Source organism: Eumetopias jubatus, unplaced genomic scaffold (genome assembly GCF_037043125.1).
Source record: "Eumetopias jubatus isolate StellerSeaLion01/CBP00866 unplaced genomic scaffold, mEumJub1_p1.0 scaffold_1, whole genome shotgun sequence".
Lineage (NCBI taxonomy): Eukaryota > Metazoa > Chordata > Mammalia > Carnivora > Otariidae > Eumetopias > Eumetopias jubatus.
In genome coordinates this window covers 62,005,911-62,032,890 of record NW_028274807.1, presented here as the reverse complement: position 1 = coordinate 62,032,890, position 26,980 = coordinate 62,005,911, and the positions used below count along the sequence as shown (strand labels likewise).

At 38.9% G+C, this 26,980-nt stretch overlaps 1 pseudogene; it reads right to left on the bottom strand.

The window, feature by feature from the left end:
- Positions 1–1,514: 1,514 nt before the first annotated feature.
- The window catches only part of LOC148165011 (cell division cycle protein 20 homolog), a 73,756-nt pseudogene continuing 48,290 nt past the window's right edge, over positions 1,515–26,980 (bottom strand).

Below are 26,980 nucleotides of genomic sequence, written 5' to 3'. Positions count from 1 at the left end.
GTGTAAGGAAGTGGTCCAGTTTCATTCTTTTGCATGTAGCTGTCCATTTTTCCCAACACAATTTGTTGAAGAGGCTGTCTTTTTCTCATTGCATATTCTTTCCTGTTTTGTCAAAGATTAATTAGCCATATAATTGTGGGTTTTCTCTTCTGTTCTATTGATCTATGTGTCTCTTTTTTGTGTCATTACCATACTGTTTTGGTTACCGCAGCTTTGTGGTACAACTTGCAATCTGAAATTGTAATACTTCTAGTTTTATTTTTCTCTTTCAAGATGGCTTTGGCTATTTGGGATCTTTTGTGGATACATACAAATTTTAGGATTTTTTGTCCCAGTTCTGTGAAAAATGCTGCTGGTATTTTGAAAATGATGGCGTTAAATCTGTAGATACTTTGGGTAGTATAGACATTTTAACAATATGTGTTCTTCCAATCCACAAGTATGAAATATCTTCCCATTTCTTTGTGTCATCTTCAATTTCTTTCATCCTTGTTTTATCATTTTCAGAGCATAGGTCTTCACCTCTGGTTAAGTTTTTCCTAGGTACTTTATTATTTTTGATGCAATTGTAAATGGAATTGTCTTCTTAATTTCTCTTCCTGTTCCTTCATTATTAGTATAGAAATAGAATAGATTTCTGTATGTTTATTTTCTATCCTGTGACTTTACTGAATTCATTTATCAGTTCTAATAGCTTTTTGGTGGAGTCTTTAGGGATATATATATATATATATGCATATATACACACATATACACATATACACATAATTATATATATATGTTACACATTATATATATATATATATATATATATGTATATATGGTACCATATCACCTAGGAAAATATATTAAATCAAGTTTGCCAACCTCGTAAGTCTTAAACTTTAAGGCAAGATTGTACACTAATCTCTAAGTCACATTTCATTATTCTCCCCCATTTTTAAGCCTGTCAAAATCTTTTTGAATCCTCTATGAAAGTTTTTGTCTCCTATCTTATGTTATCTCTAAATGTGATTAGCCCTTTTTCTATACTTTGGCCCAAAATATTAACTAAATGTAAAGTGTGTAGACAGTATACGAAGCCAAGATGCACATTCCTGGAGCTCTTGCTGACATAAGGAAGGCAATAAAAAGAATGCATAGCTTATTCTTTTTGGAAAACTGGCAAAGTATGCACCACTAATTATATCAGGGACCTATTCTTCCTATTTGAAGCCCTGTATATCACTTTCCTATCTTATCAATTTCGTATGCAGCCTAAGTTTGCAAATAAATAGCTTTACTTTCAACTTGAATTGTCTTTAGTAAACAAGTTTTCTAGATTACAATTTGTCATGAAAATAAACAAAAAGGTCTGGTGTGGAAATAAAAAGATAATTGGATTTAATTGGACATAATTGAATGATATTAGTATATTAAACTTGTATGGCACTTTTTTTTTTGAGAGGGAGACATGACTTTATTAGAAAAATAAAAAAACAAAAACAAAAACAACTGAGGTGATGAGTTGGTCCTTAACGGATGCCTTAGTGGATGAGGCTGCTCTTGGCTGCACTGGCCTTCTCCCGCTCCCACCGCCGTGCAGGGTCCAATTCAAAGCAGCGCCATAGCCGCAGGGTCTCATCTGCTGCTGCTGAGGCCACAGTGGCCCCATCTGGGCTCATGGTCAGACTTAGGACCCGGGCAGTATGACCTTTAAGCTCAGCCACCTTGGCCATGGTTGGGTACTTCCAAATAACCAACTGGTTCTGGGCAAAGCCATGGCCTGAGATGAGCTCCTTGTAGTGGGGAGACCAGAGGATGGAGCACACCTGGGATTGAGCATCCACAGCACTCAGACAGGCCCCAAGAGCAGACATTCCAGATTCGAATGTGTCAGTCGCTGGCGCCCCCTCCGGTTGCCAGGACATTGGACTGCCAGGGACACCAAGCTACAGCCTTGACAGCCCCTTGATGCTGGGTGAATGTCTGCAGAGGAACCCAGCCACCGTCTCCAGGAGTACTAGGCCACACATTGACCAAGTTATTGTTGCCACCACTGGCCAAATGTCATCCATCTGGGGCCCAGTGCAGCCCACACACCTCCTGGCTGTGGCTGCTCAGTGTGGCCACATGGTGTTCTGCCCCCTGAACGTCATGGTGGTGGATGTGGCCAGAACGGGAGAGTATGGCACTTCTTAAACACAAATCATTTCTTAGAATGTATCTGGAAGGTTCCTGAGTACTTTATTCAGATTTATGAATTTTAGAGTTATCTTTTCTTATAAGTAATGGTGCATTTGTATATTCACTACTAGTCCTACATTTTCTTTTTCTTTTTTTTTATGCTATGCTTTTAAATGTTGATAAACATTTTCCTTTTACAGAGACAAATGGTTTATCTTTTTAAAAGTTTATTTTTATCTGTACTGGATGACACGCGTAATAAGAGCAGCTTTCCTTTGTTTGGGACTTATTACATATCCTGCGCTTTACCTCACTTTTTCTCAGTTAATCCGCCAACAAACTAAACTTCTGAAGTAGGTACTGAGAGTAAGAGAAGTTAGCAAATTTTCCCAGAATAAGAACCATTCTTCCCAGGAAAGCTTGCCTCTAGGGACTGAGCAAGGCTGAGGCTGGAAGTTAAAGTTAGGGCACATAGGCCCTCATGTAGGACATTCTGATTGGAAATCTTTTCTTTAAAGCTCACTGCATTTTAACTGAGACTTTATTGGGCCTGCATTTGAATTTGGCTTCTTCCAACTTCCTTTCACAAATGTTGATCCCTACACAGTCTTAGTTCTGCTTCTGTGGAGCACACTTACACTTTTTTCTGTCATCCTTAGATGGTGCCTCTCCCGTTTTCACAGAATGGCTGCAGCAGTTTCTAGAACCATGTTTTTATATGACCTTATACAAATGTCGTGTGGGCAGGGTTGTAGCAGTCAGGGCAATCAAGGAGGCACTTTATCTCATTTTATAATGAATAAATATTTCCCATAATTCCCCAGCAAAGTTAACTCTTCATCTTAAAGGTCAATATTGGGTCACATGACCAACCCCAGATGTAAGAGAGGCTAAGAGAGTGAATGGATTTGTTCTTAAATCTCTATCTTGACTCAGACAGTAGGGAAGAAAGGCCATGTATCTGGAAAAGAATTTCTCTATGGCAAGTTTCAAACTTTTACGCTCACGTACCCCTAAAAGGAATTTGGAAAACGACCTATTTTTTTGCACATTATTAATTTCACATCAAAACCTGTTTGGTTGTAAATTTTAAATGATTTTGTAAAGGGTGTGGTATCCAACATTTGTAAATTTTTAAATTAAAGATGTATTACTCTTTAAATGCCTCCAGTGGAATCTGCAACAGGTTATTATTTTTTTTTAATGGGAATTTTCAAACATACACAAAATCAGAACGGTATAATGATCCTCATGTACCTATCTTCTAACTTAAAATCAACATTTTGCCATTCTTGCTGCTTATATGCCCTCCTGATAGACTTTTTTTTTCTATTTGTTGGAGTATTTCAAAGCAAATCACAGACGTATCATTTCATTCACAAATATTTAAAAATTATGTCTACACAAAATCCAAAATACCATTATGTCATTACCAGCACATTTTACAGAAATCCCTTCACAGTGTCTAATATTCAGTATGTGCATAATTTTCCCTGCTAGTTTAAAAAGTATTAGTCTTCTCTTTGAATCAGTTCACACACTGCCTTTGGTTGATTGCTTTTGAGTCTCTTTCAAAATCCATAACATTTTCTTTTAAAAATTTTTAATATTTATTTAATATTTGTTAATTTTATTTTTAAAGTTCCTATGCCATTTATTTATTGAGGAAACAGTATATTTTGTCTTATAGAAGTTTCCATATCCTGCGTACAATCAATGTGCTTTCATAATGGTGTCTTCATGGTATTGTTTAACATGTTCTTCTTTCCTCCCATATTTCTGAGAAACTGAAAGTTGGATCTAGTAGGTTGATGAGATTAAGGATTATTAATTTCATGAGGCTCATCACAGTAGGTTGTGACAGTTAAGATTCATCAGTGGGTTCTGGTATTGTCAGCCTGATCCAACTATTTAAAATTCACTATAATTCAGTAAAATAGTTTTTTAGCAGGTATGCTCATGGTGTCCAGATTTCATTAAGGTTACAAAATTGGGACTTTCTGGTCTATCATTCTTCTTATGTTTATCATCTGTGGTTTCCTATAAAGAAAACTTTTTTCCTGTCAACTGTCTGGTTACTCTGAAAAATTGCAAGTCTTGATTTTTTCCCTTAATCAGTTTTCAGAATAATGAAATAATGAGACACTGCCCTAGCAACCTTCAAGGGTTATGAATGAAGATTTTAAAAAAAAAAATCATTGTGAACTTGTGGACTTTTATATGTGTTTCAATCTATTGCAGTCATTACTATCGCTACTACTACTACTGTTGCTCAGAAGTTCTTATTTTTTTGGTCATGGAAGCCTCTCTAAACTTGCTTTTGTGTCATTTTCATATGCCCCCAGTAGTCTTTGACATTGTCTTTCCATTAGTCATGTCAAGGCTCATATTATAAATGTCCTGTTCCAGATGTGAAATCAGCCATTGTTCTGAGAGACCAGTTTTTTTGGTTGTTGTTATTTTGTTTTTGTTTTTGTTCTTAGTAAAAACACAAATGATAATTTAGAAATGACAATCTGGACACACTCTGAGCTTTGATAATCCCCGTTACTCTAAAAAGGGTAAAAACACCAAAGCGAACCTTTAACAGTGAACCATTTGACATTATTTCTTTTTCTCCTTGAAATTTTTTTTTCAAAAGATTTTATTTATTTATTTGAGAGAGAGAGAATGAGAGATAGAGAGCACAAGAGGGAAGAGGGTCAGAAGGAGAAGCAGACTCCCCGCCGAGCAGGGAGCCCGATGTGGGACTCAATCCCGGGACTCCAGGATCATGACCTGAGCCGAAGGCAGTTGCTTAACCAACTGAGCCACCCAGGCGCCCTCTCCTTGAAATTTAATTCTCATTGCACATCTCCTGCATAGTTTTACTTTAACAAAATATGTTTTTACTTTTGAAAGTATGCAATTGATCATCCTATCATAACTTTCTGAAACAAAAACTATGCATAAATTAAAACGTGAATTTTTTTCTTTATTCCATGCAATCGTATGTCTCTAAATCTTAAATGCTTTAGTATACCACATAAACTTTTCATAAAAGTTAGTAAAAATGTTTCGCATAAAGATCTACATAAATGTTTAATACATATAAAACAGCTCTCATGTAAGTTTTTTTTTCTTAAAGATGTATGGTTAATCTGTCTGAGAAGTAAAGATGGAAGTTTTTCCTTCCTTTAATTGAAATCATATAAAATATGAAGATGAGGCAGAGAACTCCACAGGGTGAATGAAAGCATTTTCCTAGACCTTTCTCATAACAGAATAATAAAAAGGCAGAGGGGGAGACTTTCGTAACAGATTAATACTGTACAGCATGCTTCTTACATATTTTGGATATTATAAATCTAAAACAGGTAGATAAGGCACAGAGTCTTTCTTTTGGTACGATATTTACCTGGATTAAATAATGTACCATCCTCTCTCTTAGCAGGCCTTCACTAGCTTCCTTCTACCATACGACTCTTCCTTAGACCCCAGGATTTCTTTTTTTTAAGATTTTATTTATTTATTTATTTGACAGAGAGAGACACAGCGAGAGAGGGAACACAAGCAGGGGGAGTGGGAGAGGGAGAAGCACTGGCTTAGCCCCATGTGGGGCTCGATCCCAGGACCCTAGGATCATGACCTGAGCCGAAGGCAGACGCTTAATGACTGAGCCACCCAAGTGCCCCCGACCCCAGGATTTCCTTGATTGTAGTCAAGGGTGGCAAAAGTGAGGTCCTAAGAAGAACTATGTCTTCACTCCTCTGCTATATTTGAATTCAGAAAATCCCAGCATTGACCAAAATACCCTGCTTCTAATTTAGCACAACATTCTGCAGACTTCATGTTGTCCCTGTGTTTGAATCAAGGATTCAGGTTTTTGAATCCTGGGCCAATGTCATGTAGTAAAACTCTGAATGGGTAGGAGGTAGGCCTTTCTTCTTAAGGTGGGGAAAAAAGCAGTAATCAAAGAAGTAGTGGGAAAGAACACTAGCATATTAATTAAATAATACAAAAAACTTGAGGGCCAGAAAAATGAATTACTTAAAATCATTCGTGCTTGTATACCTCTGTGTATAGTTTTTGTGTACCCCCAGAGGTACCTCACTTGGAAGACTGCTGTGCTAAAGTATATATCCAATAGTGGGAATGAAGTTTCCTCGGTTCAACACACATAATCGTACTAAAGCCCGCCAGACTGCTCTTTAGTTTGGCTTTACCATTTTACACATTCCCACCAATAAAATCCTACTTCCTTTTAATCTTGGCAACACTTGTTATTATCCAACCTTTATTATTATTATTATTTTTTGCCAATCAGGAAGGTGTAAATTGGTATCTCAAGGCAGTTTTAATTTGTATTTTTCTAATTATTTGTATTCATGCTATGCATATGGCTTTTTCCTTCTGGAAATTTTATTTTTTTAATCCCCTGCCTGTTTTCTATTGAGCTCTTTGCCTTGGTCTCATTGATTTAGAATTTCTTGCATGTCCTTCATATTAATCTTTTTAGGATTTAAAATATACTCTCAAATATCATCTAAAAGTTCATCACCTTTCAATTTTTATCAATAGTAATCTATGTTGAACATAAATACTTCATTTCCATTATACTTAAAGCCAGTGATTATTTTATTTGCCTTATAGTTTGTGCTTCCTGGGTCTTATTTAAAACTTATGTTCCCACTCCCAAGGTAACACATATATTCCCTTAATTTCTTGTATTAGCGCTGTTAATTTTTCACATGTAGATTGTAAATCTGTTTGGATTTCATCTTTGTGTGTAAGTATAAGGTAGACTTTCAACTTTATCGTTCTCCATTTAATGAACCTATTTTCCCCCATTATCTTTTACACAATTACTTCTTTATAGATTTTTGTTACTATTTTATTATGTATATAGTTCCTGTATATGCATAGATCAGTTTATAAGCTCTTTATTCTGTCTATTTTGGCCGATTTCTTTATTTCTGTGGCAATTTTATGATGTTTTTATTACTATGACTTTATAATGTGTCTTAATGCTGCTCAGATTTTCTGTGATCTACTGTTTGAAAGCAGATTTAGAGATCTACAATTTTTATTTGTTTGTATATATTTTAGAATAAAATTGTCAAATTTCTTTAAAATAGTTCTGCCAACATGCTGGTATTTTTATTGGGAATTAAATTTAATTTCTAGATTAACCTATGGATAATACACATCTTTACAAAGTTATCTCATCCATGAATGAAGTGTCAATCATTGTTTATTTGAATCTATTCTTATAACTTAGATTTTAATTTTTTTTCTCTGTAAAGATTTTATACACTTTTGAGCAAGATAATTTCTAGATACTTTCTATCTTTTGTAGTTATTATGAATGGCACTTAATTTCTATTATGTCTTCAAGTTGGCTATTTCTGGTGTTAAACGTTTGTGCAAAACGAATGCTTTCGGTTTGTGCCAGTTGATCTTGTATGTCAGAAGTTTATTTTGAGTTCTAATGGTTTATATGAAAAGCCTGTTGATTTTTTTCATGTAAATGATCATACCATCTGCAAACAGTTATGGTTTTGTCGTAGATTTTTCAGTCCTTGCAGCTCTTTCCTCTTTTTCATGTGCTTTTGCATCAGCCAGAACCTCTAGTACTACATGGAATGGCAAAAGTAATAATGCACATTTTTGTCCATTTTCCAGATTTGTAATAGAGTGCCTTTTTGTAAGATGCCTACAATAGATTTGGTATAAAATAAAATTTCCAGAAGTGACTTACTATTCCAAGTATTCTGAGATTTCTTTTTTACCTGTTTGGTTTTGTGAATACTCAAATAAATGTTGAACTTTATCAAAAGTTTATTTTTCTACATTTAGAAAAATAGATGACTCTTTTTCCCCTTTAGGTCACTAATGGATTGTGTTATGTTGATAGATTTTTCTGATGTTAAATAATCCTTTGGCTTGGTAAATTTATTTATTTTTTTAGTAGTCTCTCAGATTTGGTTAGATAATTTTTATTAGGATTGTCTCACGTATGTTCATAAATGGAATTGTTAATGTTTTTGTAATGTTCTTATCTCGTTATCTTTAGAATGGCAGGGTTTGTTTTCATTTTTTTTCTATTAAACAATTTGTGTAAGATATGAATTATCTTTTCTTTAAAATTTTGATTTTCCTATAAAAGTCTCTGGCCTGGGACTTGTAGCAAGATGCCTTAAATTGCCGTTTTACGTTTTTGAGTGGTTATTGATCAGTTTTCTAATTTTTGTGCCACGTTTGGCAGTTGTTTCCATTACTTTGGCTGTATAACAGATTATCTCAAGACTTAGTGGTAAAAACAAAGATGTTTTATCCTCACAGATTCTTTGGGTCAGGAATTCAGACAGAATTATAGTGGGATGGCTTTTTGCTCAGTGGTGATGTCCCTCCGCTGGAAGAATTGTAGATTAAGGGCAGAAATCACTTGAAGGCTCATTTATTCGTATACCTGACTGTCGATGCCAGCTTTCAGCTAAGACCTCTGTTCCTTTCCCTGTGGGCCTCTCAATCTGGTCTCACTGTGTTCTCTTCCCACGTCAGCTAATTTGGGCTTTGAGCTTGGCGGCTGGCTTTCCCAGAACGAGAGAAACAAATAGCATGGAGAATCATGTAGCTATTCAGTTAGCCACACTGTACTGGTCAGAGCAGCCTCACGCTTGCCCAGATTCAAAGGGAAGAGAAATGGACTTCATCTCTGATGAAGAAGGGGGAAGATTCTAGAAGCACATGTAGACATTTATGAAAAATAAAATCTCTCACAGTCATTTGTATATTTTTTCAGATGGATTTCTCATCTGTTTCCATATGTATGAGTGAATAGTTGGTTGTGATATTCCTTTTGTGAGTTGCTGTTTTGTCTTTGGATATGCCCGATTTTGTATTCTGTATTTTATTTGATTGAAAATGTTTCCTTTTCCTTTAATAAATCATCAGAGGGTTGTCTGGTCTTAATAGAACTGACTTTATTTTCTAATTTAATTTATTTTTTTAAACCTGGCTTTAGATTTAAGCAGTATTTGTTATTGTATTTTGTTCTGTATTTCTTGATGTTTGCCTTTTGCTTCAATAATAATCTCATTTCAATTTGGTTGTTCCTCTTTTCCAGTGAGTCAAGTAGAATCATGCTTCATTTTATTTCAATCTTTATTTTTCTTCTTTTTTGACGTTTTTAAAGTAGATTTTTTAAAGATTTTGTTTATTTATTTATTTATTTGTGAGAGAGCGAGAGAAAGCCTGAGCAGGGGGTAGAGGCAGAGGGAGAGGGAGAGGGAGAAGCAGGCTCCCCGCTGAGCAAGGAGCCCGACATGGGGCTCGATCCCAGGACCCTGGGATCATGACCTGAGCCAAAGGCAGACGCTTAACCGACTGAGCCACCAAGGCCTCCTCTTTTCTGATGTTTTTAAAGCTATACATTTTCCTCAAGTTCCGTGTTGGCTGTGCCCTGCCAGCTCTCATATGCAGTGATACCACTGTAGCTCCATTCTAAGTGTTTCATACTGATGATTTCGTGTTAGCTTGAAGGTAATTTAAGAGCAAGCATTTTAGTCCCAAGACATAGGGGATATCTTTGGCTTGTTTTTATTATAACTTCTCTAATTTTATTTGCAATATGGTTAGAGAACATAGGTGGATGTTGATTCTGTGGAATTGATTAAGCCTTGATCTCTGGACTGGTGCAAATTTACCTTTTGTGAGTATTCCATGTAAGTTGAAAAAGAATCTGCTTTGTTATGGGTTTTTTTACCCTAATGAGGCTTTAGCAGCTGCCAGCTCTGACCAGTGATCCCGGGGCCAAGGAACAGTGGGCAGGTAAGGATCTGCCCTTCACTGGGGAAGAGGGGTCACAGCAGAAGAGGCCCCCTTGGTGTCCCAGCCTGTTCCCGGGCTCACACGCAAGCAAGAAAAATCTCTCTCTCTCTCTCTTTCTCTCTCACTCTCTCAGAGGTTTCTTTCATCCATAAGCCTCTTTCTCATTTCTGGGGCATCTTTGGGGTTGGCTTTTGGGAGGGGATCAAATAGCCTCTCTTAATTCTCCAGCTTGTCCACGTCCATACCTGTGTAAATTAAACTGAGTGGTTTTCCTTAGAGTGAAGCTATAAAATACACACACATTAGGACTGCCAAATGCTTCCCCAAAAACGGAAGAAAGGGGGATATGTATGTTTGATACTAGGAGCTCCGCAGGTAAGAAGGGAAGGAAAGGGTGGGGCTGATAGTTTGAGAAAGGCCTGGAAGTAGGAAAGAGGCAGGTCTAATGGTTTATGTGTAACTTAGTCTGGGAGCTGGGTTGGTAACTGCTATCTGCCTTTCATTCTGAACTGAGGAATACAGGCTTCACTTCATAAAAACAACGAAATTAAAGAGTTTCCAATCAGTGATTAAGCACTAAAGCAGTGATATAAGAAAATCAAGCTGAAGTTTAGGGTAGGGGAGAGCTGAGGAGCCCATTTTTGGGGTGCTCTCAGAAGTTAGGTGTTAATCGGGACTTGAAGTGGCAGCCAAAGAAGGTAAGGACTATGATGAACTTTCTCACCGAACATGCCTTGGAGACTGACTAGGCAGAGGGACCGGAGAGCGAAGTCGTAGGAGTCAAACAAAGATGACTAAAATTTCAGTCAGGTGTAAGGCAAGATTATACGTTCATATTCAGAAATGCGTTTGAGCTGTGATCACAAAACCACAGGTAAGTGTTCAGAAGGAGCCAGGAGAAGCAGAGGGTGGGACCACACTGCCACGTCTTACAGCTGCCTTCCACCGTTCTGCTAGAGCAAAACAAGTTTCCCTGGGGGGCCTTGTCCTCTCGCCCATATTTCCAAATCTAATGGTCTTCTCGGACGTTTATTTTCATGTAAATAGAACCCAATAATACTGAGTTGACTTTGTCACTCTGGTTTTCCATTCTTCCATTGGATTTCTGGGGAGAGGATTGCCCACTTCACGTTTCAAGGACTACCACAATCTCGTTTTCTCTGCATTGCTGCCAAGTTGCAATTCAGTCAGTTGGAAATAGTGGCTAATTAAGTCTCTGTAGACTGAAATTTAATTCTTTCACCCCGAATGAGAGTGGATGGCTAAATCAAGGGTCTAGACCAGGTTTGTCCCCACAGTATATATCCTTCCTCCTTTACGTCTCCTAAATGCTGAATCTAATCTCCCTTCCCTTGCCTGAATTTCCAAAAAAAAATGTTTTGGGTTCTTCCAATGTAGATAGAAGGTATATAAAATGGATGTGCTGTGTAGCGCTCCCTTATCCCCCGCCCCCCGCTTGGTGTGCAGGATCCTAACCTGTTTCAGATGCAGGATCTTTGTGCATTTAAACCCCAAGGAGAGGGGGGCAGAGTCCCCCCCTCTCTCTGACCCTCCCCTGGGCTGTCTCTCAGCTTTCCCCAGAAGAACCTGTCTCCAGCAGCCCATTTCCTCTGTGACAGCTTTTAGGCCTCCCAGCTGTGTCTGTCCTTGGCTGTCTTCTGCCTGCAGCCTGCAGGATGCTTCAGCAACTCCAGCCCAAGGGCTTACATTTCTGCTCAGACAGTGGGTTAGAAGGGTTTGGGTTTTTTCTTTTCCTTCTTTCTTATTTTGTTTTGTGTTGTTGTTGTTGTTAGTCAATTTACACATTCTAGAACTGTCATGCTGGACCACCCTTCCCCCCAACTGCTGTCAGACTCCACCCCCATATGAAGACAGTCAGAGCAAACAAGAAACAAGCAATGTACGAAGAGAAATTTCAAAGTGTATTCAGAGAAACGTGTTACTTCAAAGGCAGTAGCGAGGTCCCCCTGGAGCTCATTACTGTAGTTGGTGAGATAAGGCAGGGAGGGAGCTGCTCAGTTGGTTCCCAGGGGATGGAGAAAACAGAAAAGGGAGAAAAAAAAAAATGAAAAGCCCACAAGAAGTGCAGTTTAGCTGTTTTTTTAAACTATCGACTCTATATATTCATCAGAAATGATGAAATAAACTTTGCCCCTTCTCTGGTCCCCTGAAGCTGTTCATTCGCCTGATAGCCCACCGACACCTTGAAAATCATGAGCTCTTGGGCAGGGGATGTCTTTTCCACTATGGAATCCATACAGCTGCAGGAGAAAGGGGAGAATGGCAGGCTAGAGTCTGCTGAATAACCGCAGTTGAGGTGCTGGGGCAGAAGAGCAGGGAGGACCCACAGCGCCCCTCAGACTTGCACTGGACTTCAGAATGGAAAGCTACCATGGGCAGCCATGGAAACCCCAGGGTGAGCCTCTTCCACTTTTGGGGAGCTGGATTTGATTTTAGTTGCAAAAGTTACGGGTGTGAGGATATATTTCCAGCAAAAGTAACGGAAGGGGAATTCTGTTCGGGTAGTAATAGATTTGTTTTCTCATATTGTAGATTGTGCATACCTCTCCTATAAGCTACTGAGCTTTTTCTGTTTGTCCCAACAAGCTTGTTTTGCTCATTAGATCATGACATTTAAGGTCAAAGGAAAGGATTTTTGTATTTCAGTTACGTTTTGTTTGCTTTTCCATCTCTGAACTCCTCACGGAGTCCAAAAAATAAAAGATATCCAATAAAATTGCTTTTGAACTTGGAATATCTTATGGCCGTCTTTTTTCTCAGGCTTATTTTTCAATATATATGCAGTGAAATCCACTCCTTTTGGTGTACAGTTCTATGTGTTTTGACAAATGCAGAGTTGTATAACACCACTACAGTCAAAATACAGAATGGTTCCATTTCCTTCGCCTCACCCCCACCCCCAAGACCCACAGGTACTTGTACTAATCCTTTGTAGTTAAGGCTTCCCTACTCTTAAACCCTGGAAGTGACTAATCTGTTCTCTGTCCCTATAGCTTGCTTTTACCAGAATGTCACATAAATGGAATCTTTTAGCATGTGGCATTTGAGTCTGTCTGCTTTAATTTTGCACAGTGCATCTGAGATCCATCCATGTTGTAGCATGTAGCATGTAGACTGTGTTAATTTTTATTACTGAGTAGTATTCCATTATATGGATATACTACAGTTTGTTTATGCATTCCCAACAGAAGTACATTTGGGAACATTTCCTGTTTGGAGGATGATGGAGAAGGTGCTCTAAACATCAGAGTAAAAGTTTTTGTGTGAACATAAGTTTTCCTTTCACTTGGATACATATTTTGGAGAGGGCCGTATACATTTTTGTTGAGTGAATGAATGAATGCATTAGTCAATATGATTTTCTTTTCTATAAGCCATGCTCAGTTTCTTACTTTCAGTATGCCATTAATATAGTGAAGCTGGTATTTCCAATGCCTTTTTTGTGTATAAACCTAGTTTCCAGGATCACCAACATAGCATTTCTTCCTGAAACCTCACTTCAAATGTGAGCATGAGGGGTTTAATTTTTATTTACAGAACTTCAAGGACGTAGAGTTCTTAATCCCCTTTCTTGCTCATTTGGGCAGAGCAAGTCTGATCTCCTTACGGTAAAAGGGGGTGGGCAAGTCCCCTCTGAGTCATGTACATAGGGCTGCACTAATCAAAACTAAAAATAGTTACTAATTTTTATTCTTTTGAAACAATTTTTTCCCCAAGTAGTCCCATAAAGATGCATTTTATTGCTGTGTGAGTGCATCAAAACCCTTTATATTGAATATAATTTAGAATATTTTAATTTAAAGTAGAACATACACTATAAATTAAACCTTACACTGGTCTCTTTTTTCTGAGTAATCTCAATTTTTTTTTTATATCATGTTGAGACAAGCCAAACTTCAAAATGTACCATCAAATTGTCCTCAGTGATAATAGTCTTCATTTGTATCTATCATGATTGTGACCATCATGAAATCAAATGAGGTATGAGACGTAGCCTAATGTTAACACCCATACAAAGAACAAATTTTAGAAATGTTATCACCATTGCCTTCAAAGGGCTCAGTTGCTCTTATCTATTTTTAGGTTATAGACCCCTTTGAAAATCTGATGAAAATTATTTTCGGGAAAAAATACATTTACACATGTGCAAACAAAATTTTATTTGAAATGTCAGGAAGGCAACAGAATAAATGAAATCCATCTATAATATTCTTAATGATCCATGTTCAGGTTAAGAACTCAAAAAAAAAAAAAAAAAAACCAAAAACTTTTCTTGCATACACATACCTGTTTGACTTGTGGGGAGAGCTTGTATTTAAAAGTAGATGGACGGGCCTAGGAGAGAGAATCTGATTCTAGCATTTGACCAGAAGGATTTATTTAAAAATCATGTGTAAAAAGTTATTATTATTATTATTTTAATATTAATTGTTATTTAATTTATTATTATCATTATTATTAAGGGGAACAGTAGAAATGCAAGCCCTATGGGAACTATAGGTCTAGTAGGACATTTTTTCCTGTGCCTACCACAGTGTCCATAGAAGAGTCTCAATAAACATTTGAGAAAAGAAGAAAACAAAGAAGGAAGGAGATAAAGGAGGGATAGGAGGGAAGGAGGGAGGAGGGGAGGAAGGGAGAGAAAAAGGAAGAAAGACATCATGCCGTCAGGGCATGTGTGGTAGAAGGGAAGGAGGTGACTACAATAGCATATTCCCAAAGTGACCAGGGCATGGATTATGTTCCTTGATATAAATATAGAAAGAATATTCCAATGAATGCTAAGAAGATAAAAAGGTTTCCTGAACACAGCAAGCTGATGTTGAATACAAATCTAGCCTTGAGGTCAGTGGTACCCTATGGGCAAATGGCATGCCTACTGCTACTCTCAGTAGTGGTTTGGGAGGTGGAAGGCAGCTCATGTTTCTTCCACCCTGGTTCTAGTTGCAGGTCAGGCTTGGTCTAGTCAGAAGCACACTTTTGATCTTGGCTCCTTCTCCCACAGAACAACTCTCATAATTGCTCAACAGCATTGCCTATGGGCTTAGTGAGTTATTTTGCGAGGCTGCCATTTTCCTTGTACTTACCTGAGTTCACATCAATTAACATCAAAGTAGACAATGTGGAGAGCACTGTCTCGGTTGTCCCCTTCATGTCTTCCTGCCCCACATCAAACTTCACACGCCTAGAACTCTCCTTTTCAGCTCTTTGGGAAAGAGTAGATAGTCACTGTAGCCAACCAGTCTGAACATCAATCTTGGTTGTCACTAGCTGGGCCACCTTAAGTAAAGCTCTTAACTTCTTTGAGACATTTAGGATTTTTAGGATTGTGGAAGTGGCTGTACATGAGTCAAATGGATATATTGGTCCAGAAACTATAGGGCCTCTTCATATGAGTATACCAGTCATAAGCTTTTACCCTTTGCCAAGACAGCAGAAAGAGCTAGAACCAAAAGGAAGGGAGATGTAGAAGGGAAAGTGTGGGGAGGAGAAAGAGATGGTAGGAAGTTCCAGGAAGGTGATGGGTACATGGCAGAGTCGGAGTCCAGGAGCTTTACTAGAAGAAGGAAATTCAGACTCAAATACCAGGGTCTCTAGTCCGTATCGACCATCATCCACGCTCCCCACTCCAGTTTTGTCTCTAGGAAATGGATAAATATAAGTATATGCCTTCATAACCTGCATTATTAGTAACATTTTCTTTCCATTCTCTCTTTTTTAAATTTTTTTTTATTTTTTCCCCTCTCATTTTAAATATCCTTAAGCCCTTGCTTATTCTTTGGGTGGAAGGAGAAACTACCTCATATTTTTCTAACATATATAATCCATGTTCTTATTTGCTCCATAAGGTCCTATTTACTTGGAATACTTTTATGTTCTAATCTTGGGAATATAAGTTTAGGCATTAGTATGCTACAAAGAAATCCCTCTGGTGGCTTATTGCCTTTAAACTATATGTATTTACACTCCTGCATCCATTTTCGTTCCAGCAAAACATGCATTTATGAAGTGGTTTGCTGTTTATACAGTACTTTCATATGAATTTTCACAGTAGGGCATCAAAGAAACTGGTTCAGAAAGGGTTAGTGACCAAGGTCACAAGGCAGTGAGATGTCAAACTGAAATGTATGTTAGATAGTCCCATTGCCATGTACAAATTAATTTTGTACCCCTGATAAATTAAACAAACAAACACTGTCATCTATATATGTGAAATAATTACATATGTGTATGTATATATATGTATATTATAATTACATGTATAATCACACATATGAATATATGTAAGCATTTTCCTATTGTCAACATTTCATTAGTTTCTTCTTCATGAGTTTGAATAGCAGTTTTAATTTTAGAAACAAAAAACCTGGGACATGGTGAAATGTTCAGTGAACTGAATATTTCTGTATCTTGGAAAAATCTCCGGAATACTAAGGGCCACATTACATAATCATGTAAATCTGGAGCTGGTAATCTCGCTCAGAAAAATCTCAGGTATCAGTAATTTTCTTTTAAATCATAAACAGTAAAAGTGTTTATATAATTTATTTGCTGCTGTTCTGTTTCAAGATGGCAAATTTAGCTACACATCACACAGAAAGCATGCGTACCCATCACCTCCTTCAAGCAGGTCCTGTTCTAGTCACCGGTGCATACACTATCTTTATGAAAACACAAAATGTCACAGAGTTAAAATGAAACAGGCTTTACTTAGTTATGAATATATATGAACTAGATCCAGAAATGTTTTTCCTTGTGTTTAACAAAGAATGTCCAATCATTTTCTGTAATGTTATGTACAGAAGTGCTAGTAAACATGTTTCTACATTTTCTATTAAAGTATCAGACCGACAATTAAGATGCTCAGAAATACAAACTCTTACTGAGAAATCTTCACTGGTCAAATATCTCTACTTAGGGGAGTACTTTGCCTCTGTAGTATGTGGGTCTAGCAGCAGGGTCTTCCTGCCTTTGCCCCACAGGCTGACACTGGGGACTCCCAACACTGGAATCTAATTTCTACTTTAGGGGAATATGCATCTGGAAGAAGACAAAAGGAGAAAAAAGGCTCTAGGGGACTAATCACAGAATTGAAGGAGAATATGATTGTCTAAAGTGAAAGTAAACCTGTCCTTAGACACTCCAAAGACTCCCCTTCCAGCTCTGGGAGCCGGGCCAGAAATATGAGGGTGGATCTTCAATGCCCAAAAGATGGAGCAAGTTGGGTGGGCCAAGGTGGGGCAATTGCAAAAGGGATTTTCTTTCAGTTTGGTGTCTGAGTTCCCTGTCTTACTAAACTTTGTTGATGGTGCCATCTTCCAACAAGACTCTACTTGTGTTTTTCTGCAGATTGCCTGTGGTATAGCCTGTCCCCCAGCTTTGTCCCTGACCTGTTGTCTTTTTAACTTCCCCTGCCTGATTAGATGTCACTGAGTCCTCTTCACCCCTGGGGACTTATTAATGATTAGTAATGTAATTGCCCCACCTGAACCACCTGTGCAAACATGGCCTGAGTCTAGTTTCGACCTTACTGTTCATCCTGCTTGTGAAATGGAACAGTTTCTTGGCCTGACCACATGGAGATTTTCTTCTGCCTCTTTTCCTTACCCTTTGCCTGCTCCGTTGACATATCCCATCCCCTTTCTGCCCCCATCCCAAATCTGCAGACCCCATTTCAGTATATCCTTCCTTCATCACCCATATCATTAGTCCTTCCCTGTGTTCCCAGAACTCACCTTTTTCATTATAACACATAGGATTTTCTCCCTCCTACACCTATTCTTTTCTTTCCTCTAAAATCCTTCATGCTACTGTTTCTTCCCTCTTAAGACTCCTAACCCTATATCCCTAATCGGAGCTTCTTTCTTTCCTCTATAATTCTGGGGACTCCAAACTAGGATTTATGATTCTTATTCTACCCTGAACCAGAACCACTGGCCCCGCTCCCCCAAAATGATACTCATCCCTTCATTTCCACCCACAGTCCTCATCCTTACTGAGGCTTGAAGCTGCCTAAATGGAGCAGAGTTGGAGATGTCCTCATTGCTAGTCAAGGAGTAACGAAGGGAAGGGAATCTGCCACCCAAGTTAGCAAAAGAACAGGGAAAGGAGAGGAGATAGTCAGGAAAATGTGGTACTGGGTCTGTTCCAGGAAAATATTATTAAATGGGGAATTCACTCACTCATTCATTCATTTATTTCATTCAGCAAATATTTTTTGAGTACATATTTTACACCAAGCCTTGTATCAGGTCCTAGATGCTAGAACATGAGGCATTTGTGTGTGCCAAGCAATGTGCTACTTTACAACCACATTCTCATTTAAGCCTCAAAATAATCCAAAGAAGTAGGTATGATTGTTATCTTCACTTTAAGGAGCTATGATCTCTGAAGTTAAATAGCTTGCTGAAATTTACACAGTTAATAAAGTAACTCTGCTATATTCTCTTTCTTCTCAATTAGGGTTAGGTATGTTGTACATTACGGATTGAGCATAGTGTGTATTATGGCAATTATTAAGTGCCATAAGGAAATTCTTATTTCTAAGGAGGGTGGATAGGCTTCCAGACAACTGATATGCGAACTGCCAGTTGGTAAATTAGAAATTGACTCTGGCCTACTTGTCTTGGGGTTATTGTTATTAATTTACATGTTACAGACTCATTTTTACTTAAATATTGTATCTGAAGTCCAAAAGTGTGTGTGTGGTACGTGTTTGTACACCACGTACAATTTTTTATATAAGAGCAATTATACTCCCAAATTGAAAAAGGTTTCTAAAAGGGGCTATCATGGAAAGCATCAAATTAAAAGTAAAACAAGTGGATTAGGTAGAGAAAACAAACCAGTTGCAAAATATCTCCATCTTAAATTCTCTAATTTGACCATGGAGTGATATTTCCAGTTATTCTGGCTATGGCAATGTACAACTGTGGGAAACCGTCTCATCCCACAGACAGGCACAAACACCATAAAAATCCCTTGAACACATCCAGGGGACTCTGCCATGTCGCCTTTTCCATCCTCCAGTCAGCGACACCTGGCCGCTTCTTTGGACAAATGAAAGAGGATACTTTGAAAGACACTCTCAATTTGCTGGACAGAAAATTTAAATGAATCCAGTTTTTACCAGAGAGCTTTCAACTGTATTCTGGCTCCCCCTAGCCGCATGGAAGTGACGTCTCATTGCCTAAGCGGTTCAGCTGAACACTTAACTCCAAACACTGTGGGGAAGAGCAAAGATTTTATCTCCTCTCTTTCTCTCTTGTTTACTCTTCTGAATCCACTGTTGTTATTGCATTCAGCTGCAGAGACCGGGTGACAATAAAGCAGCCATGGTCAGAAGAGGGTACTCAAGGTAGAGAATGAAAAGGCAAATGTTACTGTGGGGATTGTTTTTTGAGATGCTTTATGAATGTCTTACAAAGATAACATCAATTCCCCTTGTCAATATCTTTATTGGTTTTTACCCCAAAGGGACTGGGCTGAATGTGCTTACTTATTATTAAAGCACCTGGGTCTCACATCTAACCTCTGTTATTTTTACATGTAATGTCAATTTATCGTTATGTAACCCGGCAGGCAGAGGGGATGGGGGGAGTCTGGTGGGAGGCACATCAGACACAGCAAAAGCAGCTACCTGGCAGCCATGGAGAGAGATGTCCCAGAGGCCTTCCCATACATCGAGAGCTTCTGCCAAGCAAGAGAAGCTTTAGCAATGGGAAAATTAGAGATGTTTTGCTTTCTTCCCCTTACCAAAGTCTACTGTTACTGTTTCTGTTGAAAGACAACAGAAGACATCCCCAAGCAGCTTCTAGTGCCGTCAGAGCTCTGCCTTCAGGGCACTGACATTTCAGTGTGTTTCTTTCTCTCTTGTATTCTACCATTGCACGGAGGGAATTATAAAGTGCCAAACAGATGTAGTATAATGTATTGGTTAAAATAAGCCATTCTCTTATCCGTGGTGCACTGCTGAATAGGTAGAATGAAGTCACTGATTGTTTCTTGGAATGGAATTCAGTGAAGTCTTTGAGTTTACAAATATTAACTCAGCACCTGGTAAGTGCAAGGCAGTATTGGGAATCTGAACATCCAAAGTCATTCGGTTGATTTTTTTGCCCTTAAAGACCTCACTATCTATTGGAGGAAGATAGGCTCCTACGCCCTAAAGGGATAGCAAGGTAGAGTGGGACATGGCAGATAATGTAAACAAGGTGCTATGGGAGTATTGGGTGAAAAGCAAACTTTTTGCCTGTGATAGAGATTGGGTCAGGAGAGAGGTACCAAGGACATCTTCATAGGCTGAAGAACATTTGAGCAGAAACTGGCAGAATGGACAAGGTTTTGACAGGCTCAAAAGAGTGGCCACAGAACATTACAAGAAAAACAAACTTTGTAGAGGGAAGTAAAGGTGAGAAAGTCCATGGAGCCTTGAGTGGTCTTCCATGGCTCCAGTGATCGCTGCATGGATGGGGAGCTCCAGAAGGGCTGGTGGGAGAGAGGGGTTGAGATGTGTGACCTAATTGTGAAAGGTCTGAATGCCATGTGAAGGAGGTTCCATTTATTGTGAAGTCACTGAACTCCACACAAGCATGTCTGAGTGAAGAACAGGCATTACTAGATTGATGTTGTAGGGACAAGTACGAAGCCTCTGGAGACTAGAGGAAAGTGGGATAGACTGGATACAGCTAGGGGGGGATGGGTGATGCCGCAGTCCCTCCCTGAAAGAGAGGAAGAGGGCCTAAACTAAGGCAGTGGTGCTAGGACCCAGAGGGGAGCCATGGTGCTGGTCAGGCTGGGAGTGCTCCAACAGCCTGGATTATCCTTGGGCTGCCCCTGAGGTGGGTTTTACCCATACTGTGCTGCACTGTATTTAATAGTTGATACTTGCCCCACCCTCTGGTTTTATGCTAGCTTTCTTTTCAGCAAAGCTCTGCATAAATCCAGCTTTCTCTTAGTTTCTACTCCTAGCACACTCATAATCCTCTTTCCTACTCTTAATGTGACTCTATTTTATGCCGAATGATATAGTTACCCACAGCAAACAGGCTCATTTTCTAGATTCAGAAATGTTAAGTCAATGAACCAAAAAACAAAAAAAAAAGAAAAGAAAAAAACACAGAATAAAGTTCTCCAAGTGACCAGGGTTATAATAAAAAAATAGACACAGGTGTTCTGAGACTCAGCATTTAACCCTCAGCTACTTTCACCCCCCACGACTCTCAACCTACTAATGTCACACATGAGTTAACAATATGCAAAACCTCTCTGTCCTTCCATGTTGTATAAAGTACTTTAGTGCTATAGTGCAAGCAACATTTAGATAATTAATGCATGTCTGCTGTCATAATGCAGTGATTTTGCCAGAATATATGTGGGAGAATGTAGATGGATTAAACACATTTATATCTCCAGAAAAATTGAGAGGCTATGTCAAAATAAAACATCACTGTGAATAGTTTACCTTTTTATTTTTTCTCTAATTATTAGCTACATTTCAAGCCAAGCTATATGTCTGAATTTGAGACAGATTAGGGTTATTTATTTTTACCTAATTCCAATTAGAATACACGAGATTGTCATTTCTAAAATAAATATGATTCTGTACCAACATTAACATAGACTCGAAATCATACAAAATACTTTCTTCCGGGGCCCACTTAAATAGTGCAGTAAGTGAAAACAAGCTTAAGAGTCCAAAGAGTATTTTTGGATGTCAGTGTTTGATTGCAGCCCTCCCTCATAAGCAGCAAGGTCATTCCACCACCAGAGAGACTGGGAAGCTGCTCTCTGAGGCCAGGGCTCCCTTCTTTCATTTTGGAACATGCAGAAAGTGAGAGCAGTTCTGTGGGAAAGACTTCATGGTTTCTAAGGTCTGTCTCCGCTCTCTGATTCCCGGTGGCTCCTGGAGGACACTAAACTGAGACCAGTGATGCCACCTGGGGCAGTGAAAGCTCTGACCTGACGTGTTAACAAAAACACACACAGGGAAGTTTAGCAGCAGGGCAGGTGAGAGAAATAAAATGGTGGTGGCATCGTTACTCTGCTCCTTGTGGGTATTGTTGTATGAAACTTCCACCACCCTAAAGATTGCTACTGTGGGTTAGAGAAATGTTGCCTCTTTACCCATTTTGCACAGTATGGTCCCAGTAATTGCTCTCAGATCATCTGATGAGCATCACCCCTCCCAGAGAGGCACCCAATCTCCATAAGCGTTCTCTTCTGTGTTCTGGGCAGAGTTCAGAAGCTCTAGTCCAACCGTCCAGTGTGGATATAAGGTCAAAGTCCCCAGTCAACAAAGAAAGCTCAGCTGAAGTGGAGTATGGGAGCAGGGAAGGATGGAGGAAAAGGTACGCCATGCTTTCTTTCCAGAGATTCCCCAGTCTAATAGCTACTTTTTGATTTCTACAGATTAGCATAGCAAATTAGCATAATGACATTCCACGCACACCCTTGCAGTTGTTTTCTTTCAAAGGTCGTTGTGAGTGAGGAACGTAGCGAAACCCTACGTTCTGTAGAGAATGTAGTGGATTAATTATTTAATATTGTTTTCACAGAAATTGACATAGTTCATGGATCAGAGGAATATAATGTAATTTACTCATCCATCCCTACTGGAAAGAATGGGGGGATGGTAGAGGGAAGCAGGGGATGTGGATGATGAAGTCTAGTAGTTATGGAGATGATGTAGCTGCTGACGGGGCAACTCCCACAGCACCTCTGGCTCTCAGGGGTGGCAGTGAATGAAGCCAGGTTATTTACCTGTAAAATCTGGGTGTGATCAGAGTAACATTTTGACGAAATTAAACTTGGGACAGCTCCTAGATAATAGATACATGGATGTGTGACAAAAGACCTTGATCATAGGGCCTGATTTGTGGCACATGCCAAATCTGCATTGCTGGTGGAGAACACCAGAGACAAGCACATGCATTGCCTTCAGTCTGTTACACACATACCAGTTGCTAGAACATTGAAGAAAATATTCATAAATCCCATTTCCTTTCAGTGCTTCATGATTCATTGCCTTTTCCCCATTTGTGGTTTATAGATGGAATGAAGAAAAAAATGTAGAAGGCAAATGGCATGGAGTGAAGATGTTTCTTAGAGGCATAATGGCAGAGTGATCAAGAGGCAGGTCTTTCACATCAGGCAACTGTGTAGATTCCTGGCTCAGCCTTTTGCTAGCTGTGTGACCTCAGTAAAGTTTCTTAATTCCTTTCAGCTTCATCTATAGAATAGTTGTGCTTTAAATGATGAAGGGAAAAGAATAGAAACAAGTTCAGTGATGCCTGGGTGGCTCAGTTGGTTAAGCGTCTGCCTTCGGCTCAGGTCATGATCCCGGGGTCCTGGGATCGAACCCCACTTTGGGCTCCCTGCTCAGTGGGAAGCCTGCTTCTCCCTCCATCTGCTGCCCCCCCTGCTTGTGCTCCCTCTCTCTCTCTCTCTCTCTCTCACAAATAAATAAATAAAACCTTACAAAGAAAAGAAACAAGTTCAATTACCACTAAGGGGGTAGGAGTCAAAACAAACTAAAGAGTTTGGTGTGAGCTTGCTGAGGAGAGGATGATGGAATTTAGAATAATCAGAGTTGAATAAATCTTTACTTAAATCATGTTAGTAGATATAATATATAGGCAAAAACATGACAAAAGTTTTAATAAATTTCATTGTTGATGTAATTTAAATCCTTGACACTAACTTTCATGTTTATTGTTAGTTTGTCCCAGAATAGAAATATGTATAATGCAGCAAAAGATTAGAAGTTTGTCATCTGATCCTTTGGGGCATCTAATGAAAAAAAAACACACATAAATAATATGAGGGAATTCAAACAAAGGAATAATTCCATTAAGTCAATTAGAGGAACTTGAGAAAGAAGATGAATATGAAGAAAACACAGCAGGTGGAATAAAGGGGCGGGGGGGGGGGTGGTTTCCTGAGAGTAGTTTGTTCTCATCACTGGCCGAACAAATGCTTTTTCTCATCCTTTAATTTTTGGAGAAAAAGGTATGAAGACGTTTCTAGATGAAGACATGTAATTTAGCACATGCATACTATTTACCTCTATGGGTAAATTCCATAGGTTGCAGGTTGAGAAAGTGAAGGTCAGTGACAAGAACAAGGATCAAGTCCTGGCTTTGCCTATCCTCTGCTTCATCAGTGGAGGTGATTCTCCATTTGTAGTCTGGAAATGGACCAGAAAACTGTCAAAGACAGATAAGGGATGAGAATGTTTCCTAGACACAGTATATTGCACATGGTTGACTTGTGGATCAAATGAGATACGTTGTAAAAATAATTTTTTTTTGTAAATTATAAAATGTCATTTAAGCATTAAGTCCATCCTTATTATACTTATAGTTTCTTATAGTATCTAAATGTATTAATCTTATTTATTTGTTTGTTCCCCTATTTTCATCTACACGTATGCCCAATCTGCCAATGTGGATGCTGGCTGAGAGCAGACTTACTGTAGTTGCATTGTCACTAAGGCTAACAAAATTCATGTAGGCAAGATAGTCCATTTATGTAGATAATATAGACCGGACAAATTCTGCCTTTCACAGCATTTCTGCAAACTTCCTTTGATAAAAATATGTAATTATATCTCAACAGCCTCAACAGATAAAATCTTCATTGTTTGTTTCTTTTTTTCTTCCAGGTCAAAGAATTACATCTACTTATAAGCAATTGACTTTTTGGATAAATAATTAGTGGTTATTTAACAAGAGTTTAGAACTTTCCTGCCATTGTTTTGATTACATTAAGTTCACAAGGTGACTCTTTCAGGAAATCTGAATGGCATTTACCCGAGGTAGCAGTGATTGATTTTTGTCTGTTTTTAGGAAAGCTTTTGTTTCATTATCATGAAGTAAAAAATGGAGCCTGAAGAAAATCAAAACAAATCTAATTTCAGAATACCTGAAGCTTTGATTAAACTATCTTAGGGATACTAGGTCCATTAGTACTTACATAATATTATTTATTTCTGATTTTGATTTATGTGGAACTTCCAGTGGGAGCTCTCCTGTGAAAACCATCTTTACAGGGATGGTATTCATAAGCCAGCAATGAACTTCCTGCTTTTTACACTGGAGTCTTGGGTTCCTATACCTACATCCTTCAGAGGAGACTTAAAACCAAAGGCTTGATCATGGGCAGTGGTTGAGGATCCGATGACACATCTGTGCAAGGGGCAGGGTTAGTTTCAGTGCCTGGCCAAATTCCAGTTTGGGTGCATTCCTCTTTATATTCCCAAGGTTTCTTGGAGAAGACTTTCTGAGTTAAATTGTCTTATTCTTGTTTAGCTGCAACTGTTAAGCAGCTGCCTCATTATGCTCTCCACGTGGTAAAGTTTCTGTTGAAAACAGAGAGAATTACAACGTCAGAAGGGGGCAAAGAACAAAACAATGGCAACAATGAGAGAGGCAGTAGGGATGCAATTAGAATGTGTGGTAGTGAGTCTTTTAAGGCTGATGTTCAATATACACTTGGAAGGCAATAATGACCCTGGTTATTCTTAGAAAATCTTATTTTCTTCTCCCTTGTGGATGTTACCCAGGGCTATATGGAGCAGTGTGACTCTTAGCCATGGGTAAGAAGGATCCCTCCATGAGTCTCATGCTTTAGAGCACCCCCGACCCTGACGAGCTATACCTCTCCTCATGGGGTGAGGATTCTTTGGGGCGCAAAAAAAACCCACACAGGGTTTATTACCACCCCTTGTAGTCTACGATAAAGGTTCAGGAGACTCCAAAATTCCCTACCCAGGTAGCTGTGAGTCTGCTTCCAGGGTCTGTAAGGAACTCTTCCCTGGATCTCTTCTTCCAAGGGCACATTATACCGCTAGTGTGCACATGTCTAGGGGAGGAAGATGGCCCAGGTTGCTGCCTGTGCCTGAATGTATAGCCTGGGGGCGTCAACAAGGATGTGAATCTCCTTATGATGCTGACTGAGTCAGCTGTGGGAAGAAACGGGAAGAAGCTCATGGGTCAGGTGTCAAGGTTGGGGCCAAGACTCTTTGTGACACCATGATCTCGTACAGCGTTCCAAGCAGTCTTAAAATTTTAAATTTTAACCTGGCCTTATGAGTCATTATGAAGAAATATTGTCAGGGTGGGAGGATAAACTATTTTATTATCAGTTTGTTACCTGGATTTATAATGGTCAAATATTTAGACACATGGCATGCAGACCCTCTATTTTTATTTTTATTTTTGCCCCAGGCTCTAGAAACAAAGGCTGACTTGCCTTGTGGTCACATTTTCTCCTAACACTTTCTTCTCTTTTTGTGGAAAATAATGTAGGCCCTGCAACACTATTAAAATTTCATCATTTTATTCTAGTGATAACCGGAAGGGGGAAAAAAAAAGTTGTTCAGTTTACTTCCTGGCCAAAGTACTGTGTTCTAAGTTTTGCTAATCTCCCCCAGCAATATGAAAACTCAGAATGCTGTCCATGACTTGTGAGCGAGATATTCTACATAAGCTTCTACCCGTACTTTCCTTCATGCCCTCACTACGTCCCTGTTCTGAGCTTTGCACAGGAACCCACTGAAAGCATGCCTGTGACACAGCCAGGAAGTGGTAAAAAAAACCCACACAATTGTAATGTATCCTTGTTATTCTCATCTCTTGATATCACCTCCCTTCCTTAACCACTTTCCTAAGCCATCGCCAGAGACTGTCAGCCCATTGTCTTCCCTGCCATAAAGTAAAACTTTTGCATATGTAGTCCTGTCTTCCTTTCCTACCTCAAATCCACCTTCCCCATAGCAAAGCAAAGAAGGTGCGGCTGAGATTATCCAAGAAAATATCAGACTAATAGCTAACATGTACTGGGCTCTTGTAAGCAGACATAGGTTGGGCAATACCATGATGTGGGTACAGGGATTGTTTCCATATTACAGATGAAGAAACTGAGGTTTATATAGCTTAAGTAACTTACCAAAGCTGATAAGATGTGGAGCGGGTTTCAA